The sequence below is a fragment of the Triturus cristatus genome, chromosome 10 (genome assembly GCF_964204655.1).
Source record: "Triturus cristatus chromosome 10, aTriCri1.1, whole genome shotgun sequence".
Lineage (NCBI taxonomy): Eukaryota > Metazoa > Chordata > Amphibia > Caudata > Salamandridae > Triturus > Triturus cristatus.
In genome coordinates, this window is record NC_140593.1 from 1152136622 (window position 1) to 1152150315 (window position 13694).

The 13694-nt window shown below is 47.4% G+C and overlaps 1 long non-coding RNA gene across 1 annotated transcript in view; it reads right to left on the reverse strand.

Annotated features, from left to right (window-relative positions):
- Window positions 1-351: 351 nt before the first annotated feature.
- LOC146796793 (uncharacterized) overlaps window positions 352-13694 on the reverse strand; it is a 147267-nt gene continuing 133924 nt past the window's right edge. Inside the window, exon 4 of the long non-coding RNA XR_014969957.1 lies at window positions 352-672. This is a non-coding gene — a long non-coding RNA (uncharacterized LOC146796793). The remainder of the gene's footprint in view (window positions 673-13694) is intronic.

Consider the following 13694-nt stretch of genomic DNA (forward strand, 5'->3'; position numbering starts at 1 on the left):
TAACATGTGTGAAACCTATGGTTTTTTCAGTGAATATATATATATATCTCACAACTCTCTCCTCTTGGAAAGAAATAGCCGCACTCCCAACAGTGATAATCCAAGGTTTGTTTAATCAAGGTGCTGACAATCCTGACGCGTTTCAGTCAACTATGACCTTTTTTAAAGGAGCGCCCAGGCATCATCTGAAACGACACACACAAGTCAATTGCTTACTTTCATAATTTTTTGCCCTCTGGTGGACGCCCCTTTTGAGCCGCTTCTAAAGCATGCTGGTACTTGTAGTGTGGTATCCAGTTCAATACAACCCTTAAGTGGGTGATGCCAATAATTTCATTCAATAAGGTTCCATTCACCGTTGCTCCATCGCATTACCTATTTTGAAGGCTGCAGGAGGCCAAACCGAAGCCAGTCTTCGGTGGCAACCGCTGTCCTTAATCGTTTTCACGGACACAACAAAGGTTCATTTCGGACAATAATGGCACTCTTAGCTGGCAGTGCGTCGCTTGTGGCGGAACCAAGCCTCTGTAACATCTCACAACTCTCTCCTCTTGGAAAGAAATAGCCGCACTCCCAACAGTGATAATCCAAGGTTTGTTTAATCAAGGCGCTGACAATCCCGACGCGTTTCAGTCAACTATGACCTTTTTCAAAGGAGCGCCCAGGCATCATCTGAAACGACACACACAAGTCAATTGCTTACTTTCATAATTTTTTGCCCTCTGGTGGACGCCCCTTTTGGGCCGCTTCTAAAGCATGCTGGTACTTGTAGTGTGGTATCCAGTTCAATATATATATATATCTTTACTCCGGCACCTTCCGCTGTCTTAAATAGACGAATGCAGGTTCAAGGAATCAGTGCACATTTTTCTTTATTGAGGAACGCCCTGCACCTCCGCCATTACGCGTGTCAGCCTCCAGAGGCCTTGATCACATGACACGCCATGGGAGTGCTCTCACCAACTTAAAGTGCTAGTGCAAATCACATGATACGGATGTTGGGTAACCATGAAAAACATACTATTACTAACATAGTCTGTCTTCTCAACCCCAGTTTTCTTAAAATTCATTGTATAAATACAATAATTTACCAACATCATCCAGTACACATCAAAATTATTTAAACACAATATTCATGTTAATACATAAATAATCAGTGTTTAAAAACGGACTGGCAAATGCATCATTAAAATCAATATAGTGATAAAACTTCAATATAATGATAAAAGTTGCATCAATTGATCATTTCAGATCAACGAAATGGAATCAGATAATGCATTCCATACATAAATAAGCATCTCATATATAAATACATGTGATTCAATGCTTAAAAAATGCAATGTCATCAATAAAAATTATGAATTGGGGACATGGAGTTTAAACTCCTATATGCCTGTGTTCACTAAGATCACTTTATATGTTTTTGGATGATTGGGTTTGTTTTTAGAATACTGCCCAAGTGGGCCATGATTACCTAGATCAACCCCTATCAAAGTGCTTGTGCCTAAAGTGCAAATGATATTACCATGCTAAATCACAGCCTTGATTTAGTCAGTGCAAATGTGCAATAATAAATAAATAAAGTTCTGTGAAAGCTAAAATTAATGTCAGCAGCAGCGATATATGGTATAAATAAAGACAAAATTTAGAACCAGATGCAGTTTAAGAACAATTATAGGCAGGTGTAAAAGTCCTTACTGGAGTTAAGACCAGATGGTGTTTTACTGTCTAACTCCAATATATACCTCGTTTCAAGTCTCCTGAGCACTTCCTCCCGGTCCCCTCCCCTCCTCAGGAGAAGGATTGAATCCACCACATAATATTTCAAATCCTCAAATCTCCTGTATTGGAATTCATTAAAATGCTGTGCAACCGGGTAGGTCACATCATTATTAGTGATGGCCCTTATGTGCTGGAGTATTTGTTTGTGGACCTGCAACTTGGTGCTACCCACATATTGCAGGTCACACGAACACTCCAGCACATATACTGCAAATTCCGTTTGGCGGTTGAGCATTTTAGTTATCGGCACTGGGTTGGGCTTGAAGGGCATTACGTATGAAGATTTGTTGCTTCCATATTTACAAGCCCTACATGAGGTACATTTGTAGAACCCCTTCCTAGCACTTAGCCAGCTTTTACCTGTCCTCACCTCAGGACTACAGCTAACTAATGAATTGCTCATTGAAGGGGCTCTCCTAAACTTAATGTTGGGAGATTTAGTGAGCTGGCCTCCAATAATAGGGTCATTTTGTATTAAGGGCCAATTACTGTTGATTATCTTTCGTAAGGAGTTATGTTGCTGGCTGTAGGTTAAGACCAATCTTGTATGTTGAGCAGATTGATTTTCTTCAGGTATCACAGTATGTTTTGGGCTTTTAATAATCAATGCCATTGCTCTATCAATTTTATTTACTTTTTTAATGGCACTATTAAGCACTACCTCTGAGTACCCTCTTGCTCTGAATCTGACATTGCTTTCAAATTGAGCTTTGTGACATTCAGAGTCTGTACTGCAGATCCTGCGTATCCGCAGCATTTCCCCTTAGGGAATGCTGTGGATCAGATGTTTAGGGTGATGACTTGCGTGCAATACCTAATTGTCCGCTGTGGGTTTCCTATGCATTTTAGTTTCCAATTTGTTGTTCTCAATATAAAGTTCTACATCCAGAAAATATATAGATTTTTTGCTCATTTGAGCCGTAAACTCCAAATTAAAATTATTGACATTGATCTGTTCGATAAAGTTCCAGGCACTTTCATCATTTCCTTTCCAAATTACGAACAGATCATCAATAAATCTGTACCAACAGATAACATGCTTTAAAACAGTTTCACCATGAGTTGCCATGAGGACCCGCTCCTCCCAGAACCCTATATGCAAACAAGCATAGCTCGGGGAAAAACAAGCCCCCATGGCAACCCCTCTCACTTGTTGAAACACTTAATTTTGAAATAAGAAGAAGTTGTTTTCCAGGCACATTGTAATCATTGTGCTCAACATCTTATTGCGCATGCACATATACATTGGTTTGGTACTCAGATAATGCTCAACATCTTTAACCCCGTCTTGATGGTGTATGCTGGTGTATAAACTTGTGACATCCAGGGACATGAGTATGAAATGAATTCCTCCTCCCACCCAATTCCGTTTAACTTTCGTAGGAGGTCTCCCGTATCCTGTACGTATGATGGTAATTGCCTCACGTGCTCTTGGAGGAACGAATCGTCGTACCGTGAAGCATTCTCCATCAGACTTCCTTGGGCCGAGATGATTGGCCTCCCTGGCGGTTTGCATAGTCCCTTGTGTATTGTAGGTATAAAGTACACCACAGGGATTACTGGGTGGTCTGTCCTCAAAAATTTAAATTCATCCATACTCAGTAATCCCACTGTTTTCCGTGCCAGCAGCCTACTGTAAAATTCCAAAGCGGTACAAAAGGGGGTGGTGATGGACGGAGCATCAGAACCAATCAAACACTCACACCCAGTCAACAGATCTGGGTTTGATCCATCACCGTTCTTTAGCCCACTCTGCCACCCCAGTTCAGACATGGCCATATGCAAATCAGTCTGACCCTGTGCCTCATGGGAACAGTCCAGCCCGAACTGCCAAGCCATGCCTTCCCTGGACCGGGAACAAGCTTCCTAGGACCGGTTTCTGGCATTTCAGCCGTCTTCAGCCAGGCTTGCTTGAATCCAGTGGCAAAGTGAGCAAGGGACTCACGTCTGAGCATACCCTGCCAACTTATGGCAAACAAAGCGGTACAAAAGGGGGTGGTGATGGACGGAGCATCAGAACCAATCAAACACTCACACCCAGTCAACAGATCTGGGTTTGATCCATCACCGTTCTTTAGCCCACTCTGCCACCCCAGTTCAGACATGGCCATATGCAAATCAGTCTGACCCTGTGCCTCATGGGAACAGTCCAGCCCGAACTGCCAAGCCATGCCTTCCCTGGACCGGAAACAAGCTTCCTAGGACCGGTTTCTGGCATTTCAGCCGTCTTCAGCCAGGCTTGCTTGAATCCAGTGGCAAAGTGAGCAAGGGACTCACGTCTGAGCATACCCTGCCAACTTATGGCAAACAAAGCGGTACAAAAGGGGGTGGTGATGGACGGAGCATCAGAACCAATCAAACACTCACACCCAGTCAACAGATCTGGGTTTGATCCATCACCGTTCTTTAGCCCACTCTGCCACCCCAGTTCAGACATGGCCATATGCAAATCAGTCTGACCCTGTGCCTCATGGGAACAGTCCAGCCCGAACTGCCAAGCCATGCCTTCCCTGGACCGGAAACAAGCTTCCTAGGACCGGTTTCTGGCATTTCAGCCGTCTTCAGCCAGGCTTGCTTGAATCCAGTGGCAAAGTGAGCAAGGGACTCACGTCTGAGCATACCCTGCCAACTTATGGCAAACAAAGCGGTACAAAAGGGGGTGGTGATGGACGGAGCATCAGAACCAATCAAACACTCACACCCAGTCAACAGATCTGGGTTTGATCCATCACCGTTCTTTAGCCCACTCTGCCACCCCAGTTCAGACATGGCCATATGCAAATCAGTCTGACCCTGTGCCTCATGGGAACAGTCCAGCCCGAACTGCCAAGCCATGCCTTCCCTGGACCGGAAACAAGCTTCCTAGGACCGGTTTCTGGCATTTCAGCCGTCTTCAGCCAGGCTTGCTTGAATCCAGTGGCAAAGTGAGCAAGGGACTCACGTCTGAGCATACCCTGCCAACTTATGGCAAACAAAGCGGTACAAAAGGGGGTGGTGATGGACGGAGCATCAGAACCAATCAAACACTCACACCCAGTCAACAGATCTGGGTTTGATCCATCACCGTTCTTTAGCCCACTCTGCCACCCCAGTTCAGACATGGCCATATGCAAATCAGTCTGACCCTGTGCCTCATGGGAACAGTCCAGCCCGAACTGCCAAGCCATGCCTTCCCTGGACCGGAAACAAGCTTCCTAGGACCGGTTTCTGGCATTTCAGCCGTCTTCAGCCAGGCTTGCTTGAATCCAGTGGCAAAGTGAGCAAGGGACTCACGTCTGAGCATACCCTGCCAACTTATGGCAAACAAAGCGGTACAAAAGGGGGTGGTGATGGACGGAGCATCAGAACCAATCAAACACTCACACCCAGTCAACAGATCTGGGTTTGATCCATCACCGTTCTTTAGCCCACTCTGCCACCCCAGTTCAGACATGGCCATATGCAAATCAGTCTGACCCTGTGCCTCATGGGAACAGTCCAGCCCGAACTGCCAAGCCATGCCTTCCCTGGACCGGAAACAAGCTTCCTAGGACCGGTTTCTGGCATTTCAGCCGTCTTCAGCCAGGCTTGCTTGAATCCAGTGGCAAAGTGAGCAAGGGACTCACGTCTGAGCATACCCTGCCAACTTATGGCAAACAAAGCGGTACAAAAGGGGGTGGTGATGGACGGAGCATCAGAACCAATCAAACACTCACACCCAGTCAACAGATCTGGGTTTGATCCATCACCGTTCTTTAGCCCACTCTGCCACCCCAGTTCAGACATGGCCATATGCAAATCAGTCTGACCCTGTGCCTCATGGGAACAGTCCAGCCCGAACTGCCAAGCCATGCCTTCCCTGGACCGGAAACAAGCTTCCTAGGACCGGTTTCTGGCATTTCAGCCGTCTTCAGCCAGGCTTGCTTGAATCCAGTGGCAAAGTGAGCAAGGGACTCACGTCTGAGCATACCCTGCCAACTTATGGCAAACAAAGCGGTACAAAAGGGGGTGGTGATGGACGGAGCATCAGAACCAATCAAACACTCACACCCAGTCAACAGATCTGGGTTTGATCCATCACCGTTCTTTAGCCCACTCTGCCACCCCAGTTCAGACATGGCCATATGCAAATCAGTCTGACCCTGTGCCTCATGGGAACAGTCCAGCCCGAACTGCCAAGCCATGCCTTCCCTGGACCGGAAACAAGCTTCCTAGGACCGGTTTCTGGCATTTCAGCCGTCTTCAGCCAGGCTTGCTTGAATCCAGTGGCAAAGTGAGCAAGGGACTCACGTCTGAGCATACCCTGCCAACTTATGGCAAACAAAGCGGTACAAAAGGGGGTGGTGATGGACGGAGCATCAGAACCAATCAAACACTCACACCCAGTCAACAGATCTGGGTTTGATCCATCACCGTTCTTTAGCCCACTCTGCCACCCCAGTTCAGACATGGCCATATGCAAATCAGTCTGACCCTGTGCCTCATGGGAACAGTCCAGCCCGAACTGCCAAGCCATGCCTTCCCTGGACCGGAAACAAGACGGCTGAAATGCCAGAAACCGGTCCTAGGAAGCTTGTTTCCGGTCCAGGGAAGGCATGGCTTGGCAGTTCGGGCTGGACTGTTCCCATGAGGCACAGGGTCAGACTGATTTGCATATGGCCATGTCTGAACTGGGGTGGCAGAGTGGGCTAAAGAACGGTGATGGATCAAACCCAGATCTGTTGACTGGGTGTGAGTGTTTGATTGGTTCTGATGCTCCGTCCATCACCACCCCCTTTTGTACCGCTTTGTTCGCCATAAGTTGGCAGGGTATGCTCAGACGTGAGTCCCTTGCTCACTTTGCCACTGGATTCAAGCAAGCCTGGCTGAAGACGGCTGAAATGCCAGAAACCGGTCCTAGGAAGCTTGTTTCCGGTCCAGGGAAGGCATGGCTTGGCAGTTCGGGCTGGACTGTTCCCATGAGGCACAGGGTCAGACTGATTTGCATATGGCCATGTCTGAACTGGGGTGGCAGAGTGGGCTAAAGAACGGTGATGGATCAAACCCAGATCTGTTGACTGGGTGTGAGTGTTTGATTGGTTCTGATGCTCCGTCCATCACCACCCCCTTTTGTACTGTAAAATTCCTGCCATGTATTCTTGACGATTTGTATGGTGCTTCTTTTATAGCACTCCCTGTTGTTCAGATGATTGAGGGCTTCCTCCATATAGAGGTCTCGCGGCCAAAGCACCACATTGCTCCCCTCGCCAGATTGACGGACAATAATGTTATCATCTGAGTGTAATCTCTTCATAAATTGACAATACAGGTTATCCTGTTTGCTATATTTCTTTGGGGCACGAATAGTTGATAGGTGCAGTTTTTTCAATTCACCGGTCACTTTGTCATTAAATACATCAAGGTTGTCCTTCCTCATAATCGGACAGAAGGTAGATTTGACTTTAAATGAGGTCTTTGTTGTACCTCCCAGCAGTGGATTATCTTGACTGGCAACCACTTCACTTTCAGTTTCGTCATGGAGTTGCTCCAGATCTCTACATCACCTGCCGTCAAGACTGTGGGGCTGCCAGTTACTGCCATTGGTGCTTCATTGGCTTTACGTTTTTGCGTACCTTGCATCAGATGAAATTTCCGCAATTTCAATTTTCGCACAAACTTAAATAAATCCACGCGCGTTTCAGCATAATCAAAGTTGGATTTAGGGCTAAATGATAACCCCAGTGCCAGAATCTTCCTCTCATCCTCACTTAATGTTGTTTTTGTTAACTTTATTACAGTTCGCGAGTCCACATTTGATATTGTTGGCACTACTTGTGCCTCCATCCCCTGTTGACCGGCTTTCTGTTTGTTTTGCCACTGTTGGGAATGCTGGCGTCTTGCCTGTCGTTTTTGCTTCCTCCGCTGCTCGATTTTACATTTTGCACACGTGGGCGTAGCGTCAGCCTCCTGTCTTACTGGAGGTAGTCTACTTCCTGCGCAAGCGATGACTTTTGAAACCCCAACCCGTTACTTGATCCTGGTTGGTCTGTTTCTGACTCGCTCTCCACTGCAGAGCTGAGTTCAGTTTCTGATGTCTCAACCTGCGCATTGCCGCCTGCTTGTGATTTTAATGGGACACTGTTCCTATTGGCTGCTTTGACAGAGTCATATTTCTTAGCAATAGTAAACACGCGGCCCTGTTCATAGTCAAGCTTATCACGCTGAAATTTGAAAGCCTTGCGCTTCTTTAAAAAATCCTCCTCTTTTTGTAAACGTGTCATCATGTCATCTCGCAATTTCTGCAAAGCCTCCGTCACTTCCAATTTGGTAATTCATTGATTTCATCAATGTTAACCTAAAGCGCCGTCCGGTCACGGATGGCATACTTTACCAAAATCTGGACTAATTTCCTTGCGGATTCCAAGTTACTATTAGCCCACTCGGCCAACATAAGTGGATCGGGGTTCTCGTAGCTCGGGGCTAACATGATTCTTAGACCCTTGGGATCCTTCTCACCTGTAAATATTGTGACAGGGATTTTTGTTCCCACCACTTCAATTGTTCTGTTCGCATCAGTTTCTCAAATTTCTTGAACAGTTCCTTAGTACTCGAATTACCAACTGATACCTCGCTAGGTTGCGCGCGAATTATAATTTCCCCGCTTGGGGAGTTGTCAAACATTTCACACGCTGCTGCCTCGCGACTCTGTAGCGTGTCAGCAGACATGGGGCAATGTTATGGGCAGTGTTTCAGTAAGGTACTAATAATCAGGTGGTTTACCGCTGCTCGTACCTGTCACACTCCTTCTCCGGACTCTTCGCAAATACTTTCCACTGGGGGACTCCTGGCGTTGCTCGCGTCTTCCGACACAGAGCGTCGTCTCCGTCTTCCACTCCTTGTGGTAGGTCTGTTTTGCTGTCCGGGGGCCACTACGGCTCCTCCTTTCGGGAGAAAAACTTTTGATCTCCGGCGACCCGGAAATGCGCTTCTTGCCGCTCGGCCCTTGTGTAGAAGGAGGGATCTACGTGTACCGAGGAAGCTTGCTCGGTACATGTATCTCTTTACACCGCCACCTTCCGCTGTCTTGAATAGACAAATGCAGACTCAGGAATCAGTGCATATTTTTCTTTATTGAGGAATGCCCTGCACCTCCGCCATTACGTGTTTCAGCCTGCCAGAGACCTTGATCACATGACACGCCATTGGAGTGCTCTCACCAACTTAAAGTGCTAGTGCAAATCACATGATACGGATGTTGGGTAACCATGAAAAACATACTATTACTAACATAATCTGTCTTTTCAACTCCAGTTTTCTTAAAATTCATTGTATAAATACAGTAATTTATCAACATCATCCAATACACATCAAAATTATTTAAACACAATAATTATGTTAATACATAAATAATCAGTGTTTAAAAACGGACTGGCAAATGCATCATTAAAATCAATATAGTGATAAAACTTCAATATAGTGATAAAAGTTGCATCACTTGATCATTTCAGATCAACGAGTTAGAATCAGATAATCCATTCCATACATAAATAAGCATCTCATATATAAATACATGTTATTCAATGCTTTAAAAAATGCAATGTCATCAATAAAAATTATGAATTGGGGACATGGAGTTTAAACTCCTATATGCCTGTGTCCATTAAGATCACTTTATATGTTTTTGGATGATTAGGTTTGTTTTTAGAATACTATATACTATATATATATGAAAATTCTGAAACTTGCCCTTTTTGACACCCTGGGGCCGTGGAGAGGTGGTGCACTGAGCCGGCAGAACGAGCCGGACCAATTTAAAATCCTAAGGTACTGCACAAGCCTGTTCTCAGTCGAGACGCTCTACGAGATTAAATCATTTGCATTGTGACCCTTGTGAGTGTGCGCTTTACTGCAGTACCTTAGGATATATATATATATATTATTTTATGATGGATGGATGGATAGATGGATGGATGGATGGATGGATGGATGGATAGATAGATAGATAGATAGATAGATAGATAGATAGATAGATAGATAGATAGATAGATAGATAGATAGATAGATAGATAGATAGATAGATAGATAGATAGATAGATAGATAGATAGATACAGACAGACAGACAGACAGACAGACAGACAGACAGACAGACACCTCAAGCAAACTCCAAGACAGGTACTCCTAGGGATTTAAAAGGGTGCTTCTTTATTCGCCAGTGGGAAACAAAATAGCACAGATACATTTCGGCTAACACTGTATGGCCCTCTCTTTGGCTTTCTCCAGCACCGCAATAATGTAACCTCTACCTTTGAATCTCTTACTCATCTCTTCATGTATTCTCAGAAAGTCTTTTTGATTGCTACAATTTCATTAATCCAAAGTAACTCCCTGGCTTACTGATGACATTTAATATTCTTACTGATTTGTACTGTCTGAATTGTTGCATATTGTCATAAACAGTTGGTAGGAGAAGCCTCATAAGGGCAGTATTTGTAGAAAAAGCCTATTCAGGGCAGGATTTTTTCAGGTGCTACAAAGTTATGTCAGATTTTATAATTAATTTATAAGCAACATTGAGAAATCACGTTCTTTATGTGAAATGCTGAAGTATTTGATGATGTATGTGGGGACAGTATGATGATGATGTTTTGTAGTCTTCTGATTGAATTTAGCTGTCCCTAAGAAGAGATATCAGTGATTACAATTGTGTAACATACTAATTGCTGACTAGTGCAAGGTGGCTGGCCCTAGAGGCTTGCTAAAGACTGCTAAGTATGTCCTTTGTTTATATGTTTGTCAATGATAGTAGAACATGTAAAGGCTGTGGTGAGCGATCATGCAATACAGTGACCAAGACTATATATATGGTCTCTGATTCGGCTCTCCATCGGGTGTTTCGGGGCATGTCATGTACTCTCCCCGTGCCCCTGAGTCTGTCCTTTGCTGCTGATCCTTACACTTGTGCACCGGTGCTCGTGCTAGGGTGCCGGTGCTGTGCTCCGGAGTCCACCGGCTTCTTTTCCTTGGCTCTTGTTTGGGGCCTGCGTTCCTGCCGCCCTGTGGGTGCTCTTTGTGGCCGTGGTTTGGGCGTGTGGCTCATTATGCTGCCTTTTGCACTGTGTTTGCTATGAGTCACCGTGGCCTAGTGGTTACGGTCGCAGATCTAACCTACCTCCTGAGGCGGAAGCCGGGAGAGCAAAACGAAGCCAAGCATTCCTTTAAAATCATCACTGTCATTTGTCTGTGGGCGCGCTTTTAACTCACCACGCCGCAGGGCACTTGATAATCACGACCGGGCACGGGTAGCGGATTTCAGCTCCCCTGATCTCCCCTCCCGACGCCAGCACCGCGAGGAATCGGGACACGCCCCTTTTTTAGGCCACGCCCACCGCGACGAGTATAAAACGCTGAATACTAGCGCCATATACACGATCTAACCTACCTCCTGAGGCGGAAGCCGGGAGAGCAAAACGAAGCGAAGCATTCCTTTAAAATCATCACTGTCATTTGTCTGTGGGCGCGCTTTTAACTCACCACGCCGCAGGGCACTTGATAATCACGACCGGGCACGGGTAGCGGATTTCAGCTCCCCTGATCTCCCCTCCCGACGCCAGCACCGCGAGGAATCGGGACACGCCCCTTTTTTAGGCCACGCCCACCACGACGAGTATAAAACGCTGAATACTAGCGCCATATACACGATCTAACCTACCTCCTGAGGCGGAAGCCGGGAGAGCAAAACGAAGCCAAGCATTCCTTTAAAATCATCACTGTCATTTGTCTGTGGGCGCGCTTTTAACTCACCACGCCGCAGGGCACTTGATAATCACGACCGGGCACGGGTAGCGGATTTCAGCTCCCCTGATCTCCCCTCCCGACGCCAGCACCGCGAGAAATCGGGACACGCCCCTTTTTTAGGCCACGCCCACCGCGACGAGTATAAAACGCTGAATACTAGCGCCATATACACGATCTAACCTACCTCCTGAGGCGGAAGCCGGGAGAGCAAAACGAAGCCAAGCATTCCTTTAAAATCATCACTGTCATTTGTCTGTGGGCGCGCTTTTAACTCACCACGCCGCAGGGCACTTGATAATCACGACCGGGCACGGGTAGCGGATTTCAGCTCCCCTGATCTCCCCTCCCGACGCCAGCACCGCGATGCATCGGGACACGCCCCTTTTTTAGGCCACGCCCACCGCGACGAGTATAAAACGCTGAATACTAGCGCCATGTACACGATCTAACCTACCTCCTGAGGCGGAAGCCGGGAGAGCAAAACGAAGCCAAGCATTCCTTTAAAATCATCACTGTCATTTGTCTGTGGGCGCGCTTTTAACTCACCCCGCCGCAGGGCACTTGATAATCACGACCGGGCACGGGTAGCGGATTTCAGCTCCCCTGATCTCCCCTCCCGACGCCAGCACCGCGAGGAATCGGGACACGCCCCTTTTTTAGGCCACGCCCACCGCGACGAGTATAAAACGCTGAATACTAGCGCCATATACACGATCTAACCTACCTCCTGAGGCGGAAGCCGGGAGAGCAAAACGAAGCCAAGCATTCCTTTAAAATCATCACTGTCATTTGTCTGTGGGCGCGCTTTTAACTCACCACGCCGCAGGGCACTTGATAATCACGACCGGGCACGGGTAGCGGATTTCAGCTCCCCTGATCTCCCCTCCCGACGCCAGCACCGCGAGGAATCGGGACACGGCCCTTTTTTAGGCCACGCCTATTTTACCCTCCCTCTCGGCCACCGCATATATCATGTGCCTCGGCCGGAGGCGCAGCGGACGAGCGCAGCGGGAGCGCCGTCTGCGCGCCGAAGGCGCGCCTAAGGCAAGCCCGTCTGCGCCCGTCCGCGCCAGGCCAAGCCCAGAGCCCATGACCCATGCTACACCGTCCCCACTTCCACTAAGATACACCCAGGAAACCCTGCTCGGGCTATGGGAGCTTCCTCCCGCGATCTGTCGCGGTAGCATTATCGCAGCGGATGGACACTCCCGCTGTTTAAACTGTGCATATAGGTTAACCCCACACCCCCCCCTAAACCAAGTTGGCTCAGGCTGGCTCTGCTGAACTGCAGATCCCTTCCGAAGCACCAGGCAGAAATCAATATACTCCTGCAGGACTCGAAAATCGAGGCCCTCTTTCTCACAGAAACCTGGCTGACTTTAGACTCAGAGCCAGATATCATCCAATCCCTCCCCTCTGGTTACCTTATAAAGCACCAAAACAGACCGTCTGGTATCGGAGGTGGAATAGCGATCATCTACCGAGATCACCTGTCCTGTCAGTTTAAAGAAAGCCCCATTCTGGACTGTGAAAACGTACATTTCTCGATCCATCAGCCCCCATCCACTACCATCTCAGGGATACTAATCTATCGCCCACCAGGCCCACAACAACGATTCTGTGACTCTCTAATGGACATCACCTCCTCCCTTGCCTGCCTATCCCCAAACTTCACGGTATTGGGAGACTTGAACATCCACTTTGACGATCCCTCGAACAAAACAGCTGCCGATCTCAAAGCAGATCTAGCCTCCCTGAACCTCCATCTACAAAGCAACCAGCCCACCCACAACAAGGGCCACCTGCTGGACCCCATATTCACCAACCTCACGAGATTAGTTGTCAACACCCCCCTCCCCATCCCATGGTCAGACCACTCCCTAGTCTCCTTTAAGCTACAATGCTCGGCTGCGATACCAGAGAAACCTCCCCCCCAAGCACCCTCCCGTCCGTGGAAAAATCTGGACATAAACGCCTGGACACAAGCACTCACTTCCACCTTACCAGCACTGGACCCAGACCCCTCCAGAGCAGATGCCCAACTACACGAGTGGATCACCCAATCCCTCGACGATACCTTGCCAGTCAGACCCCTCCCCAGTAAAAAGAAATCAGCCAAATCATCATGGTACACCCAAGAACTACGCAACCTCAGGAA